At 39.3% G+C, this 17,578-nt stretch overlaps 1 long non-coding RNA gene across 1 annotated transcript in view; it reads left to right on the top strand.

The window, feature by feature from the left end:
* Positions 1-17,578, top strand: part of LOC134139454 (uncharacterized) — a 52,122-nt gene that overhangs the window by 11,114 nt on the left and 23,430 nt on the right. Inside the window, exon 2 of the long non-coding RNA XR_009958164.1 lies at positions 3,894-3,966. This is a non-coding gene — a long non-coding RNA (uncharacterized LOC134139454). The remainder of the gene's footprint in view (positions 1-3,893; positions 3,967-17,578) is intronic.

Below are 17,578 nucleotides of genomic sequence, written 5' to 3'. Positions count from 1 at the left end.
TACAAGAATAGATACATTCTGGCCTAATATATAACATTTCTTGTAAAAATAAAGTTGTTAACAAGCAATTGAACAAACATGTTAGCATTTTCATTCTATGGCAAATTCCTGATTTTCTATACTATTTTATGAGGAAGTTGGTGAAATACTCCCTCCCCCATGACTATTCTTAAAACCAATCATATTACAGCATACTTAAAAGACATTGTGCTCTGAATAAACCCTATTCTTAACTTCTATTTGGTAAATCTGTCATTGTATTTCAGAAGAGTTCAGTGTAATTTTTTAATTGTCTAGATGAAATAGATTTATACAATACCTGGCCCAATGGGAACCCAATTACTCACTACAGTAGGAGTCTAATGCAAAAAACATCCAGCATCCAGAAATTACACTGGAAACTTCTTATTTAGATACTTAAGTGGGAAATTAGCTGTTGAGAAAATCTGAGCCAAAATAACATTTTTTATATATATTGCCCCTTCACTTCATCAACAGCCTTTATCGCTGAGGGTGTAGATTTGTTAAAATAAATATCAGTTCTGTGAGTTACCAGATCACCAGGCAGTACAAATTCCATCCAAATCATGCACAATGAAATGTCTGTTGAATTAACCAGAGCATGCAATATAGTGTTTATACCAGCTTTATTTTTTATGCTGGCTAAATGACAGCTATGGGAGAAAAGGTGATATTTGATTAAACCAGAAGTTCACAGGGCCAAAGTTTTGCCTTTTTAATCTAGTACAGTAAGCTGTACCAGGTGAGCATGTTGCATCAAGAGACTGTGACATTTTTGATCTGGGATTAACTACCTTAACTTTGGATTTATTGCCTGATGGAGTTTTGGCCTGATTTTTTCACGAGAACCACTTGTATGCTATTTCTTATTTTAAAAATAAGAATGCTATCTCTCATTTAAAAATCTACTAACCCATCTCCCAAGCCTTTTCTTTGAATTGCTTCCACCATAATGTCTGCAAGAAGCTTTTAATGCCTAATGGCTATATAAATTACAATTAGGAAATAAAGGATTCATAAAATATAATTGCATAGCTTTATAAAAGCGATATCTTAGGGATATACAGCTGGTTTAGTGAATATACTGACTATAGAATATAGTTACAGAGGACTTCTGTTGCTTTTCTCCTCTATCCCTTCTAACTGATTGCTGTACCCACTTACAGTGTTGTAAGGCCACCCATATTTTCTGCGTTGAAAAAATCTTTGAAGTGATATTACTATAATACAAGAAGTTCAACAAACATATTGGAGATGTTTGCAACTTTAGGAGGGAGAAATATATAGTCAAAGATTTTAATATTTTAGTATCTACTTTTAAGTATTTTTTTCCCATTGTTTATATTTTTGCTTTCATAGTTGCAGAAATCTTTTGAGAAGATTGTTGAAAGGGTTGTCCTGCTTTAATCGACTTAGTAAACTTCTGTCCTTTATGTTGATTACTAAGGAAGCTGACATTGCTCCATTTTACTTGCATCTTTCAAGCCGTTGCACCGTTAATGGCTGAGTACAGCCCTACAGAGCTGCAGAATTTCGCTTACTCATCAACTGTGTCAATACTGCTGCAAAAGTAGCCTAAGAGAAAAACGTTGTTTTCATGATCCTACAGAAACTCTGGCTAAGCTGGGGTAGTGGGCTGGAAAGAGGCATGGCAGGGAGAGAAATAACAGGAAAGAAGTGAAGGAAAAGTGGTAGAAAGGCAAAGGGAGAGACTGTTGCTTCAATAAATAGAGAGAGGGATGGCTGAGCAGAAAGCGTCAAATTGCTCCCAGTCTCTGTTCTGGCACTTGCAGATCTATTGAAAACAGGCCAGAAGGACATGCTGAATTTGTTGCTCCCGTGTGCCAGTCTTTTCTGCAGCAGTGAGAGAAACCAATCAGTGCTGCTTCAAAAGCAGCTGGAAGCTGAGAAAACCCTGGTCCCCTGCTGCCTGGCAAGCAGCAGTACAGGGTCCTCTCAGTTTCCAGCCACTACAGAGGCTCCATTGACAAACTGCGTGCGGCATTCGGAGGAGCATTCGGAGGAGCACAATGTGACGATGAAAGAACCTGAGAGACAAAACGCGGACGGGGGAGGAAAGCGGGTGGAGGGAGAATTAAACGGCAACGCGGGAGCAAGCCAAAGGCAGGCAGACAAAATCAAAAGAAAAATATGCTAATCACTGCAAAAGGGCTGATAAACGTAAATCGTTAATTGTCATATTCGGCACCTGCGAACTGCTTCATGGACGAGTGCAGTCGTGGTAGTGAGACTCAAGAAAACAAAGCAACCCTGCGCTAATAGTCAGTCTCACTGCCTCTCTGAGATACGGCCAAGTTTGTGTTAGCCCCCCATTTTTACAAAAGCAGTTATGAAGTACAGAGCAACCGGAAGATTTGCACCAGATCCCGCAACAGATTAGTGAGGACACTGTGAACACTTCACATCCTCATCCTCAGTTTCAGAGGGAAGCAAGAACAGTTGAAGTCTGGAGCCGGGAGGCCTGGATGTCTCACTGTCGTACAGAGCAACACGGAGAGAGAAAAACGAAACAAAGCCACAGAGCTGGCTCATTTTCTCCTTTCTTTTCTACTTCAGTAGGTCAGCAAAGGGAACAGATAGTCGCGTAAAAACCGGGGCATCACTGAGAGTTCAGATCAAAGCAGCAGGGCTGGATTTCTGATTCTGCTACCAGTGTCTGCCAGGATGTGTTGGGAGATATCTAAGAGGGGCCTCCGAGAGCTCAGTGCATGTGTCTATGTTATGTTTTCACTTGGATGAGGCATGCGCTTTTGGAGCTGGCCCCTCAGCACGCAGGGCGGTCGCAGGCGCAAGAACTGAACTGCGGTGCAACGCAGCGAACCTGGAAGGAGCCCCCCAAGAGTGCTCCTGCTGCCTGCAGGCGCTCCAGCTGGTCCAAAGCAAAACGCGCTGAAACGCACACAGGGTGAGCGCAAGGTCCTCAGCACCAACGGTTTCACTCTACGAATCCGCTCTTCTGGGGCCAAATAACTTGTTAAGGCAGACACAGCAAAAAAGAAGTCAGCACTGCCTGAGAAAACGCTAATGGCTACCAATTTTCTGGAGATTCTTGGTACTTTCAGAACAATTTGAGAAATGCACCGTAAAAATTGAGATAGAATAATACAAATGTCATTGTTAATGTCAAGACAAATTCTAGTCAGGAAACAAGAAGGTAAATTCAGCATTGCCAATCGGAAGTGGATAAATTCAATTTACCTGCATTTACCTTTGAGCACCCTGTTGTCATCATCTTAAATGAGGAGTTGCTCTTTTTAACCAACACCAGGCTCCTGTCCTAATTACAGGAGTTTTGAAGGTCTTAATAAAGCATTCTTAAATAACTTTCAATTATCATTCAAATTTAAAATAAACCATTTCCTTTTGCTTTACTAAGCTGGCAGTTGTTTTCAGTCTTCGGAAATTAGTCTTGTAAAGTAGGTTACTGGTTAGTCAAAGAAATTGTTTCCATTAAGTAAACTAAATTCAAGCACAACCCATGGCATCTACACAATCCCCACTTTTAACATCTGTGATCACTTAATTTTTCTCTGTTTCGATTGTGATTTTTTACTAAAGAACTACTGCATATGCTAATTTTGAAAGAATCCACAGATAGCTTTAGCAGTAGCAAGATTAAACCACCATCATGTCTTTCATGAAAAAACCTCCACTCTAGTAATTTTAAGAATGGGATGGCATTTACTTCATTATTTCATCAGATCGGCTTATATATATATATATTAGATCAAAATTAGTACCGTATTTTCAAAGTTACTACTTCAGGAGTTTTCTATCTGAACTATAATTAATTTAAAGTAAAGATGTCTTGCTTCATCTTTAAAATCTTAACTGTACTATTTATGTTGTAGGAGGAGGTGGTAGCAAGGGTTGTAGAAGAACTATCAGCATGACAAAAAAACCTATGGAGATACCTCTCAAAATGTATGTACTAAAGCTATTTGATACTTCAAGGGGGTGGTTTTCTCTTTTGGTTGAGTCTCATTGGCTGGCTATGGCTACGTTAATGAGTAATTCAGCATAACAGGAATAGATCACATGCTGAAGCAGTCAGTGCTGAGGATCAGCATGTTTGTTATATGCGGTTCAAGGATATGAACGTCAGATTACATTTAACTCGATCTCTTGGATTGACTGTTCTCATCATGCAAGTGGTTTAAAGCTGTCCAAAAGCTCACTTGTTGGTTAGGGCTCTTACGTCGCTGCTGGAGGTTACAGTGCATTTCATGTGCACTGGACAGCAATTCCCATTTAGTTTTCTTTGAAGGGAATCTAAGTTTTTGTGTAACAAAACTGAGCTCTGTGAACTAAACAAATGTGCAGCAAACAGGATGATAAAAGCATAGGTATTGTTTTGAAACTGCACCACTGCTCTGAATCAAAATTCTGATGTAGATGCAATCACATATATCTCTGTGGCTTTGGAAAGGTATTCCTTTTTTTTTCTGTTGTATGCAAACCCAGCAATTTTGCCTGATAATGCTCTTGTATTGGCTTGTATATTTTCAAGCCAGCAAACTCAGGTAAGTTCTTCCTGTATAAGGAGGCAAAGATATAAGCAAGCTGCACTGAATCATTATACAAGTACAGAAATCTGTACATATGTGCTTTATGCAACTCAGAAAAGTGGATTTCATCTTATCAAGCAGTAACAATTGTCATCCTCAGATAAGGAGTATGAAAAGCTCTTTTCCAAGCTGCATGATTAAATAACAGCAGTGTAGGATGAGGAAGTTTTACTTCTATCCTCCAAAAAAGAGAAAGTGGCAGGTTTGCCAAATCAGGAAAAGAGAATAACTATCTGTGATTTAAGAAGGTACACACAGGATTTCGTGAAGGTGAAAGGGAGAAGAAAAAAAAATCTGGAATCGTGAAGGCTTCATTTAAAGCAATGTGTTTGCAAATACATTCACTTAAATATTGCGTATTAAGAAAAGTCAGTAACACACACTTCCCCTTTATCTTCTCAGCTGGGAAGCAGAACAATACTGATTGCTTCCCGCAGCTGACAAACAAACTTTCCCTATTAGTGTGCTTCAGGCAGTCTTAATGAGAAAGGATACAGATCTAGAAACTTGAGATTTATAAGCAGTTGATATTTAAAACTTTATTTTCATGAAAAGTTTGTTTTGCTGCTACGATCAACCTTTCTGTTTCATATCCTAGCTTGTATCATAAACTTCTGGTTTTATTATGTTTTAAGTAATGTGTTCAGCACATAAGCATATTTCAATGTCTGAACAAAAGAGAACATTGCCCTTCCAACCTGCTTATTTTGATATTTAATCTTGAAAAGCAAACTGATACATTCTAAAGCTCCATGAAAAGTGAAGTGTCTTCTCTTTTTAAATTTGTCAAGACAAAAGTTAACCAAAAGCATCAATCAAAACCTGAAATGACCTAGATCTAAAGTCTAGAAGAAGCAGTTAACTTTCATTTGTTCTTATTCTCTCTACCAAAGGCAACTTGAAGTAATATTAGAAATGCAGATACAATATACTAAATCAATGTATTGATCATGAGATCAGAAGTCAGGAACTTCAAATGCTAATTCTGACTTTGTCAATGATTTTCAGCCTTCAACAAGTCATGTTACTATTCTAAGTTTCCCATTTGGGAAATTAGGGAATATAAATGCTTCATTTCTTCATGCTCTTCATAGAGCAGAAATAACACTTAAACACTTAGTAATTTACCTTTATGTTTTCTGGTTTATTTATTTGAACAAATTATTGCTTTGCTCTTAAAACCTTTGTCTAAATTTCATTTATTTACTGGATAACTTTTTGCCTTAAATACCTTAATTTTGATTAGTCACATTCATTTGAGTAATTCAGTTGTCCGATTAGATTGCCATAAGTCAGGCAAGTCTCTAGTGCAGCAGCTTATACAAGTACAGAATCTAGTTTCAGTTAATTCTTGTATATACAACTTTTGCACTTGCTTTCCACAAACGATTATGCACATTTTGAGTGAATGCAGGTTTCTAGAAAGCTGGTAGAAGGCAATGTAAAATCAATAGTGATAATGCATTTATTTGTTAAGAAAGAGAATTCCCTAAGTAGTGTACTGTATTGGCTCAGCATTAACAGTCTTGAATTCCTTCCACTAAGCTATGATCCATTAAGGTACTTAGTCATTTAAAATAGCTATTAGGTCCTGAAGTTCCAAGTATGGATTGTTAGACCTTCAGCTCAGCTTCCATTTAAGCTTAAGAGAGGGCGCCCACATTTATGCTGCCGAATATACCCACAGGCTGCCTTCCAGGTTGCTTTGCCAGCTGCACAAAGAAATGCAAGCCCCTACCACCATACGCACTGCAGGCAATTAAGGAAAACTCACTCAGCTATTGTGGAGGTGCCTAAACTCGCTAAGAACGTCCTTTTCTGACCTGGAAGGAGCCTTCTGGCATCTGCAGTTTTGCATCTGTACGTGTTCAGATCTGCTGCTGCCAATTTGCAGCTTACTTCTGTCTTGGCCTCACTGATATGCTGAACTTCAGTGCAGTGTCACCTCAGATCTCAGGAGGGCTCAGCACGGTGTGAGTGACAGGAGCAGAAATGGGTCTTCTTTTTAGAAGGCATAAGTAGGAATTGGTGCCATTCACTTCTGTGCAATATCCAGTTTGGTCCAGATTCCTGCCAATCACATTCTGAGGATAGCGTTGCAAACTTTAATTTTCCTGTCCCTAGGTTAGAGGCTGAATTTGCTCAGAGAGCTGGAAGATGTTACTTGCTAAGGAGCTAAGATGCTGTCAGTCAGCTGTGGCTTCAAACTCCTGGCAGGCCGTTCACACTAATCAAAACTTGTTTCTAAAACATCTTTGGCACTTACAAAGTGACGTCCCCAGGTTAACAAACTTGCACTGACACCTATGTGCATCTCCTTTCGGAAACTGAGAGGACGTAGACCTATATCTTCCACCTCCTGGGCTTTCTCTGCCTCACTACACTTTATGCCTCTATTTCCAGTTCTAAAAAAACAACAACAAAAAAAAAGTCAACTTGTTTCCCATTCAGAGATCTTTTTGTAAAATTTGTCACCTCATTTTTGCAAAACTAGAACTTTCCTCTTAGTCACACACTGCAAATAGCCTCCAATTTAGTTTTTATTTGGGATGGCAGGTAGTCCATAGGGCATTCAGATATAAGAATTCAATTCAGTCTGACAAAAAAAACAGGAGCAAATCTAGATTTGAACATCTCATGCTCCAGCACAAAAATGTAAAGTATCTTCCCTGCTGCCTCTGGATTATAATAATGTAGTTAGAGTTGCAGAAGTTATAACAGCTGCATGTCTCAAACAGATTTCAGTCTTTTTAAACTTGATCTCAGAAGACAGCTTACAAACTCCTGAGCAATTGTTAATGGGTGATCTGACAAGCCATTGAGATTGATACTTCTTATCCACAACCATTATGTGTCCTATTATGAGCGAGTACACAGAGACAGACAGGGCTGACTTTTACTTTAGCATAGCCCATATAGATTAATTAAAAAACAGGTCCAGTATAGTTGTTGCCAAAAGAAAATGTCCAAAGCATGAAAAAAAAAAAAAAAAAAAAAAAAAAAAAAGGAATTACATCATTTCCTTGTATCTTCCCTAAGGACAAGGGATTGGAGAGTATGAGTCAGTCTGAAGAAATGAAATAAAAACAGCCCAGATTTTAGTGACTGTTCTTACCTTACAGAGCAGAGCAGGCTATTGAGAATGAACATCAGTAGTCTTATAGTACAGCAGGTTTTAAAATAGAGTGAAGGTGTGCCTGTGGATAGACTGGTTTTACAATTTGCTACAAAGATGTAGTGAACAGGAAAACTGAGCTTGAATATGGGGCAGCCTGGCCTTGTGGATGTAACATTTCTGTAGGAATCTGGTGCCTACTGCAATTACAGAGTAGGTGTACTGTGGGAAATACTTTCAAAACTTCTTAGAGAGAACACATCTTCCATGTCCTCTTTGGTACTTGTAATGTCTCAAGCCTCTTCTTTATAGCTCTGCTTTTCAATCTACAATGCAGATGTGTTGGGAGGGTGAAGTGGTGCGTGACATATACTCTACACTCTTGGGATAGGGACAGTACATTTTGACCATGTCTTGTGACTCATGTATCACTTTGCCATTTACTTATCCTGCTCTCCTTCTGATGTAACAGAGTCAAATGTGATGGCAAATGACATCTGATAATGCAGGACATTTTTCTTCTTAATAATTCAGTGAGTGAAAATTATCTGGATAACGGTGAACTTCCTACCATGTCAAAATGATATTTTTCACTTCTGGTCAAATGTTGTCCAAGGCAATGAAGGATCAGGCCTTTGAGCCAGGGACTCATTTGACAGTATCATTTGCTATCAAGACAATTTATCAGGTCATTGTTGCTAATAAAGTAGTTACATGTGTGACTAGAGAATGTTGCTTGTTGTATTCTCAGAAAAAATACCTAGGTTTATCTGTGTCTAATAGCTTCATTAAGCCCTTTTCTTCACATGGAAACTTGTCTTTTAGAGTTAGAAGTCTATGTGTCTTCCTCCAGCTTTACGGGTTGGCATAGGAAAGTGGTAGTCGTGAGGTCAATTTTAACATCTACAGTACTTTCAGAAAAAAAGTCACGTTTGTCTATTAAATATGATAATTTTTCAAAGAATTGGGTTTTTGAAATACATACCTTTACACAAGTAAACTATTTAATTTTCCATGTGAAAATGCTAAATTTCTATTTTATTCCTTTTAAGTTCCCAAGTTTATCGTGCTTACAGGCTGCCTGGGCAGTGCTTGCATATCACTGTGCTCTGATATACATTCTGCTGCTGGCACAGGTCTGGGAGCCTTTGCAGCACAAGAGTTAAGATATTAATCTTTCAGTGTTGCTTTGTGCAAGGTACTACTTTCAATCACAGAAACAGCAAACCAAGAGATTACTGTGAAATGATAGACATAATTCAATGTCATTTACACTGGCTGAGAAAACAAGAAAGGCAGTACAAGGTATGTTTTTTAACACTCTCCATCACCAGTGTAGTCTTTTTCAATCAAACCTAGTAATTTCTAGTACCATACTGGAACTTCATAGATCGGAGTTTACAGGATGGAAGGCTTAATTAGCATCTTGCATCCTTAAGTTTCAATATCCTCTGGTTCCTGAAATATCATTTCAGAAGGAAAGGATTTGGGGTTGTTTTTTCCAGATTTTTCCCACTTTTTCTTTCTTTTCTCCTTTTTACCAACAATTTCTACAGTCTCTTTCCCTTTTTTATACAATAATGTCTTTCTCTAATACACACAGATACTCTGGTAAGCACAGAAACATTTAAAGGATTTCAGTCAGGTTAGGAGTTTATGTGGAACTGGTAGGGGGTCTAAGATGGGAGGGAGCTACCTGGCAGTGTACGTGTGCTTTCTTTTAACAGTTTAGAACTAAAGACAGTTGAGCTTCATGTGATTGTATCATGATCTCAGTTTTCCTTTAACAATAAGTCCCTATGAAGAAGTATTTACACTCACACAGATACCTAAGTCTGCAGTCTGAATCAATAGCTGCAAGTAATGCTGATCAGCATCATGAAGTTAACACTTCAATAAGAAGTGTTCAATAGCCTCAAGGCCCGCTGACACCTTTATCGAACATCTTCATGTGCCAGGAGGAGAACTACCTGAAGATCCTGTCAAATCCACCAACACCTTGGCTTTGGGAGTAATTCCTAAGGCCTCTTTGTCATCATGAGCCTATGAGGGGCAAATAGGAATGAATCACAGGACGAGAGAGAGAAGCCAGAGTCACGCAATTTTGATGTCACACTGTGCCTTAGGTAGAGGCTTACAATAATCTGACCCTGTCCTCGGCACCTGTTTCCACGAATAGCAAATAGTTCCATTACCATCATGCTGTTTTACCCTCATATGAATGCAAATTTGCCCTGTGAGAGAACAAGTCATGCCTCTGATGGAATGGATTTCGCCATCCTAGGTGGTGTGTGTGCTTTACGCTCCTGGTCCTGCGTAAGCGTAAGAAAAACCTTCTGATGTGTACTACAGATTGTTTACATATGTTATCACAAAAAAAAGGGGGGGGGAAGGAAAGCTGGCAGCTCATGCTGCCAAGAGACCTGGCAGTGGCTAGAATCACATTCAGATCATTTCCAGTCAATAGGCTTTGTTTTCATTTTTAAAAGCCGCTTCCTAGAAAGCTGCTGCACCATCATTCTTTTTCTCCATTATAGACAGTTCAGCCGAATACTTGCAAAGGCTACTGTCCTTAAAACCAAAGCAAGCAATGTTGTGAGATACTTCCAGACAGAAAATGGAAGGTGTGCCTTGCCAGTAGGTGTGGTAAGACACTGTGGTTTATACAAGCTCAAAATAAGCAGTGCTGCTTGGAGCTGTGATCACAGTTCTGTGTGATAAAGGCCCTTTAATGATAATGAAATCAGGGCCTCGTGATGCAAATAGGAATCAATGCCAAAATAAGAAGGAACAACCTATGAAAGATGTGGTAAACAGTGAGACCTAGGCATGTTTCTCCTCTTCAGGTCAGACTCTGCAGTGAGGCTAAAACCCCACAGTGCTGGAGGACCAAGACTCCAGCTGCCTGCCTCTAAGAGTTATCTAGAGCAGAGGGAAAGTTTTGCTGGCCTCATGGCTCTTCTCAAACTAAAACAGTAGAGGGAACAGATACCACAGCAAGTTTAATTGCAGTCTAGCCCAAATTCTGCCGGAAAACAGATGCATTCTAATTAAATCTGTTGAATCAACTCATCGGTGCCAATTCACACACAGAGACAATGAAGAAAGTTTTGTCAAGGTGACATTGAATTTGCAAACTCACATCAGCATTGCAAGTACTACAATGCCAGCTAATCCAGGCATCCAGGCTCAAGTAATAAAGTCATTGGCTTTCAGTATAAAACTGTTTCCATAGAGTAAAAAAAATTGAGACTCAAGACTGCAATTCTTGAAAGTGCTGATTCATTTTCCATTAACAGCCATAACACTAACTCTGTCCAAAAAGGTACAACATTAGCAAAAATCTGATTTAAACTTTAGTATCAGCCTAAGTATTAGACATTTGTTTTGGCATTATCCAGAGAGACAAAAAAGGAAAAGCTCAGGTGCAAGCAATCATAATGATAAATGGCTCTAACAAGAATGCTGTGTGAGAAGATGCAGTTTTACTGGCATCACCATTTCTTTAAATGTCTTAGTCATCCTGAGTACATGGATGTAATGCTGCAGTAGAAGTAGGGCAGTGACAAATTCACTGCATGTTGTGTCACATTCTAGATGCAAAGCTGAAACACAAGGATTATCTTCTGTTTTTATGGGCATGTAAAAAGGTGACTTTATTACCTTTTCAACTATAAGGAAGCTAAGGACAGAAGCATTGCAGGATTTCTGTTAAATTCTACTTGCTCTTATCAGGCACAGATTTTTTCCTGAAATAAAGACAAAAGGAAAAAAAATCCTTTTGAAAAAGAGCTGCTTATTTTAGGACAGTTTTCTAATAACAAGGGAAGAAGAACAAAGAAACATAAGAAAGCCGTCTCTTCAGAAACTGTGGACATACAGGAGGATATCATGCTGTCTGCTTTTAACTTCTAAAGTATGTTAAAAGTGCCATTAGCCAGCTAATGTTAGTATCCTAGCTTTACTTTGTGACCGGTAAATAAGGGAAGGCCAGAGAGCTGATGCAGAGCACCCATTAGATACCTGAAGTTGCCTGCAGAATACGTCGTCCACTATTTCCCTCTGCCCTCCGATGGAACTAGACTCATGGTCATGTAGAGAGACAGGCTGTTAGATCATATGCTCAAATACACCAGTATAAGACATAAAAAGTGATGATATAGGAAATAATATGGGAAAAACAAAGTAATGCTTGTAGGCTGAGATGCCAGAGAGATCACCAAAACCATAGATGAAAAGGGAACCAAAAAGAGTGAGGTTGCTCAGTCAGAACTTGGTGGGGAACTAACAGCTTCTGTTTTATTTGTGCCATAGGGACAGAGAAGTTTTGTCCTAAAAACTGACAATGGAAGAACATGAGCATGTTGAAATTTTGTATCTAGAGGTGTGTCATGCTAACAGAAGTGGAAGAGAAAATAACATCGAAATAAGTGGACCCAACTCTTAGTCCTGAAGACCTAATCCAGATTTGAGCTACTTCAGATGGCAACAGCCACTTGTACTAGACTCCCAAACATACACCCCATCTTACACATTTAGGGGTGGAGGGAGCACTGGATGAACTAATTTTGGCTGAGAATATCCTGGTTCCTGCTGCAAGCCAAATAGGAGTATTTCTGAGTTTAGCTCTTTTGTGAGAACTGTCTTCTTTCTATGAGAAGACTAAACCAGGACCAATGCTTCAATACAAAGAAGCCATCACCCACCTTCATTTCACACTTGTGACTCCTGCAGATGTGAGACAGAATCTGGCTCATAACCAGCAGTGCCATGGCAGTGGCAGCAAAAAATTGTTTCCATTAGTGTCTTTAATTCACTATTTCTATAATAGACCTGGAGAGAGATGAATCAAAAATAATTGCCCATTTAAAAGTAATATTGATTTGTTCATTAAACCCTGTCGAGGCACTGGGTGCAGGCTCTTGAACAATCTGGAAAATATGAAAAGAACTTGGCTGAGGAACAAAAACAGAGCTGATATGTGATAATGGCAAAAACAGAAGTAGGAGCTATATAATACAGGCAAATTCCTATTGAATGCTGCTTTGTCTTGCTTTAAAGAAATACAGAGAAGCACTCAAAATGTAAAGATAACTAGACAATGTTCCTCACAGCAGAGCTCAAGGAAAGAAGGAAATGCTTCAAGAGTTAGTGCCTGGCCATATGGAATATTGCTCGGTTGGAAGCAGTCAGCAAGAGTTCATCATGATAGTCCCCCAAACCATTTTATCGCAAAAATGTATAGTAATCAGTAAGAAACAGCCACAGGATTTTCCCACCATTTCATGCTTTATAAGCATGGGGGGAGGGGGGGAAGAGAGTAAAGAGGATGACTACAATGCAGAGTTTCACACCAAGAAAGAATGCTGTGAGCTTAGCACATGTCTGAAAAAATGTGTCTTGTGGAAAGGAAAAGAAAGGAACTATGATTGCATGCAACTTGCATGCAAGTTGTTCCTCTTGCCTACTAATTATTTGCTCTGCTGAGCATTAAGCAGAATGTGCCTTGCATATTTGATCATGCACGGGATCAAAGGAGTAAAGAGGAGTCAACAAACCGATGGATGCTATATTCCAAAATTTCTTTGCATCTGCCTCCACTATTCCTCTACCAGCCAGGGAGAGACTCTAGAAGCATCAGTCCTGCTTCATAGGTTGATCAACAGATTGAGTGAAGGAAAAATTTCTCCCAGTTATGGAAGTATGAAATTGGAAGCGGCAGAGTATTTTACCATCAGAGAATCTGATACTGGTTACTTTCAGAAATAAGAATATTGGCTTAGTATTCAACCCAGATCAGCAACAGTGCAGTCTGGACATTTATTTTCTATTTTTGCCAATTTGTGGATCTGGGTCTTAATTTCCGTGTTTTTTGATTTACAGCTTTTGTAGTCTCAGTACAACAGCATCACCTTAAGAAACAAGATGTGTTGTGCACCAACATACTTTGCAGTATAGACTCAGGAGTTCAATCATTTTTCAGGTGTTACTCAGTTTCTTAGTCAACCGATAGACCTGCTTTAATTGGGTTCTTTGAACACTGAGGTTGAAAAAAATAATTATAGTAGCAGTAGTAAAGTCAGTGGCAAAATTGCCCTGTGAGGTTTCTGATTCAGAAGAGCTCTTATATCATATTAAGAGTCTTGAGTCCTACTAGTAATGTGCTCTGACCTAGTTATGAAAGGAAAAGTCTCAGCCTTGGCTGGAAAGAGAGAATTACGACAAGTAAGAGAAATCTCCTATTTTGCAGGATTAAAATCAACAGGACTGATGGTAGACACTTGCAGTTTAGGGCCTTGGACTTTGCTTCTCTCTGTGGCATTTTAGAGACACATTTACTAATTCTAGGGAATTATGATACAGTCGTCATTCCGTCTGAGGTATTTGTGTTTTCCTCTTACACAGCCCTCTGGACAGAGTGGAGGCATTGGTTCAGAGGTTCAGCTGGTCAGTGCCCCCCAATATGTTATATAATTTTCTGCAAAGTAATCAAAGCTGAAGTGCTCCCTTCTGCTTCTGCTGCACTGCCATTGCGTTGCCCTGAGGTTCCTGTCCCAGCGCCCAGGTTCCTCAAACCTCCAGCTCCTGAGTAGCCCTCCTGTGCAGGCAGTCCTGCAGCTAGGGGCTCTGGGGCTTCTAGGCTCCTACCATGGAGTCAAGAGCAAGAAAGCCTTGGGAGCACTGGCTTTAAATTTATTTTGGCCTCCATCTCTATAGCAGTCAGCTTGCAAGCCCAGCTCAAGCCAAAATTTGCCTGCCCACCCACCTCCCTGCCATGGAGAAGAATGCAGAGACTGATCGCTACCTCAGCCTGGCCTGGGCCGAGGGGCACCGGGTTTCCAGGCTCCCCGTCCAGCTGGCTTTAGAGCTGCCCGAGGCTGCCCGGTGTCTGGAAGCTGTGGCAGGTGTTGACATGATTCCTGGTGATTTCACTACTGCTTACTCCTGATGAGCAGCGACTTTCTCAAAGCAGCTGCCGTGATCCTTGGAGAGCACCTTTCATTTTGGAAATGGTATATGTTGGTATTTCCAAATTTTTCCTTTTTTTACTGTGTCTGCTCAGTAGGAAATTTCAAAAATGTTTTTTCTCTAATTTGGACTTAAACATATTTAAAAACGCCAAAATTTCATCCCTTTAGAAATTTTGGAGTTTGGCCATCTCTAGAATAACTGTTGGCATTTAAATCCCTACAAAGATTTAATAGATTCGGATGAAGACGTTCTCCCAAAGTGTAGCAGGTTGCACCAGTTTACTCTAGCAGATGGAAAGGTAGCACTCAACTAACAAGATCCACCTTCTTTATGTTTAAAATTTGAGAAAGTTCATCCCATGGAGGGACTGTAGTCAGGTCCTTTCTTCTTCTGTATTCTTTAAGCTGAACAAAGCTGAACAAGACCTGGAATTCAGAGAGGTGGTTTTTGCTCTCTCTGAAAATCCGCTAAGGGCTCTGTCCAGTTGCAAAATGGTTGTTAACCTTTATGAAGACAGCAATATAGTTTTTAATGCTCTCTATTGTGGGTTGTTTTGTAAAATGTCGCCTTTTAAAGCTGACAAACAAGCTCATAAAAAAAGCTCAGTGTTGATCCATAAGGAAAATGTTCACATCTTCCTAATTCTTAAACTTCCGGTGCTCCTGCAGTGGAACAATGTAGAATTGTGTTGAGAAGGAAAGAACATTCCCAGTGGTACCTGTCAGAGTTTGGGACTACACTGTCATTTAAGGATATACCTAAATGCAGTTTTAGCAGGATCAAGCCTTAGAAAGCTGGTATTTGCCTGAACCTTTCTCATTGCATAGGTTAGTATTGTTTTTACCTATCTTTTCCTGCTTAAAATGAATATTTTTAGAATTTTTGATTCTTGAGTACTATAGTTTCTAAACCAGGAAGCCCCCATAGTCATTGGGCTGGGTCAGATGACTACAAGAAAAGGAGCAAAGCATCACTGGTTTTAAATTACCATATTTCTATGCAGTGGTTCTGACAAATTTTAAAAATAGCTTCCTGCTTTAGGAGGAAACTTCCTGTTATCTATATAGTCCTTTCTGTCACCTACTGTAAGGTGTCAAGCTTTTAACTGAAATGTACTGTATCGAGCTTTATACCCCTGTAAAGCTGAACTAATTCTACTTTCAATTCCTTGATCCTCATGGGCACTGCTAAGAGTGGCGTGAACAGAGAAGCAGAATGAGGAAGTTTAGGGATGAGTATTTTCTGCAAGAAGTCTTTTTTTTCTATTTTAAAATGAATTTTGTAAAGGAAGAAAGTCTCTTGCATAATACACCTTTGACATGCTAAATGTGCTTTCAACTCTCTGTATTTTGCCTCTTTAATGAATAGGGCCTTTAGCCCTGTAGATATTTAAAGCTTCAAAGCTATAAACAGGAGGCAGCATAACATGTTTTCTTTTGTTTGCTATGTTGTTATGATAGAGAACACTGTCTTACAAAAGAAGGGTATTTGGCACCAGGAGAGTATGGGGCTAAAACTCAGCAGACTGTGATGGTTGTTCTCCCTTTGCAGTTCTGTTTTCTGGGCAACTTTGTCCTCATTACATACAATACCGCCTAGCCCTGTATCATCAGCAAATAAAACACTGTTACAGTGTTTGGAGTAACTGGATGGAAAGTATAATGTGGACCAAATGCTGTCCTGTTATGCAAAGCAATTCCGCTGCTATAGCTTTTCTGCAAGGAACAAAGGTATGAGCCTCAAACTAGGTATTTTTCTTGGTCCACCATAGGTACCACCGTAAGAGGTTTGCCCTATCATAACAGCTGTGTGCAGGTTCCTATCATTTTATGGGATGAACAGCAAGAACAGGATCAGAAAAGCCCCGAACAAGTGCATGTTTCCTTGCAGGAATCACTACATCCGCTCCCCAGCATCTTCTGGCTTTTGAGGTGACTGGTGTCATTTTTCAAATCTACTAGAATTTGGCCTGCATGTTTTGCTTTCCTTTCAGTGATTATTGCAGATAGATGTCCTTTTTGCTTACTTACTGATTGGCTGCCAGATAATGATGCTCAAGAACTGATTTTTGCCAGGGACATTTTAGGGTTTTTTTCTTTTTATTTAAATCCATAGTGGAAAAGCAAAAGGCACTGAAAATGAGTTTTCAAAGTTTAGCATTAATGAGCATTGGTTTTGTCCAGAATAACTTTCAATTTTCTCACTTTAAAAGACAAACAACCAGAACTGTTACAACAACATGGTGCCGCAACAGCTCCCAAATCTGTCCATTGTTATCCAGCCTGGTTTTAATTGTCTGGGTGTTGTAAAAATAAATTCAAAAGTTCTGAATTAACAGCATTTAAAAATCTGTGCAAATCTGGAACTAATAAGGCTTGTGCTGAATATTAGTTCTAACAAGAAAGGCCATTTCCAAATATATTCTTCAGTGATCAAATTCAAATGGGCCACTGAGTATATTAGCTTAAGTTTTGACCTGAGTTGACTTTGTACAGAACTGAGGAAAATTAAGTATGGTATAAAGAGAGAAGCTAAAACTGGAACTCAAAAGAGGCCTGGCAATGCCAGGTGTGATTAGTAAGACAGAAAAGCCTGATGATATGAGAGTGGTAAAGAAGTTACAACTATGCTGCTGTAAAATGACATGCAAACAAAAGCACAAAAGACATGGCATAGATGCACTCTCAAGAATGCATGTGAATGTAAGTATCACTAAATCAGAGAGCAAAAGAGGTAGAAAAAAATATTAACCAGCCTATGAGTTTGTGGAGCCACCTGACATTAACTAACTTAAAGTCAAGTGAAAGTTAATGTGTGGCTAGACAAAAGGACAGAAAGGAAGGTTATTGTATTAAAATGGAACAGCTGAGCTTCTCAAAAA

The sequence above is a fragment of the Rhea pennata genome, chromosome 4 (assembly GCF_028389875.1).
Source record: "Rhea pennata isolate bPtePen1 chromosome 4, bPtePen1.pri, whole genome shotgun sequence".
NCBI classification, from domain to species: domain Eukaryota; kingdom Metazoa; phylum Chordata; class Aves; order Rheiformes; family Rheidae; genus Rhea; species Rhea pennata.
Note: the sequence above shows the minus strand (reverse complement) of the source record. Positions and strands in the feature narration are given on the sequence as shown.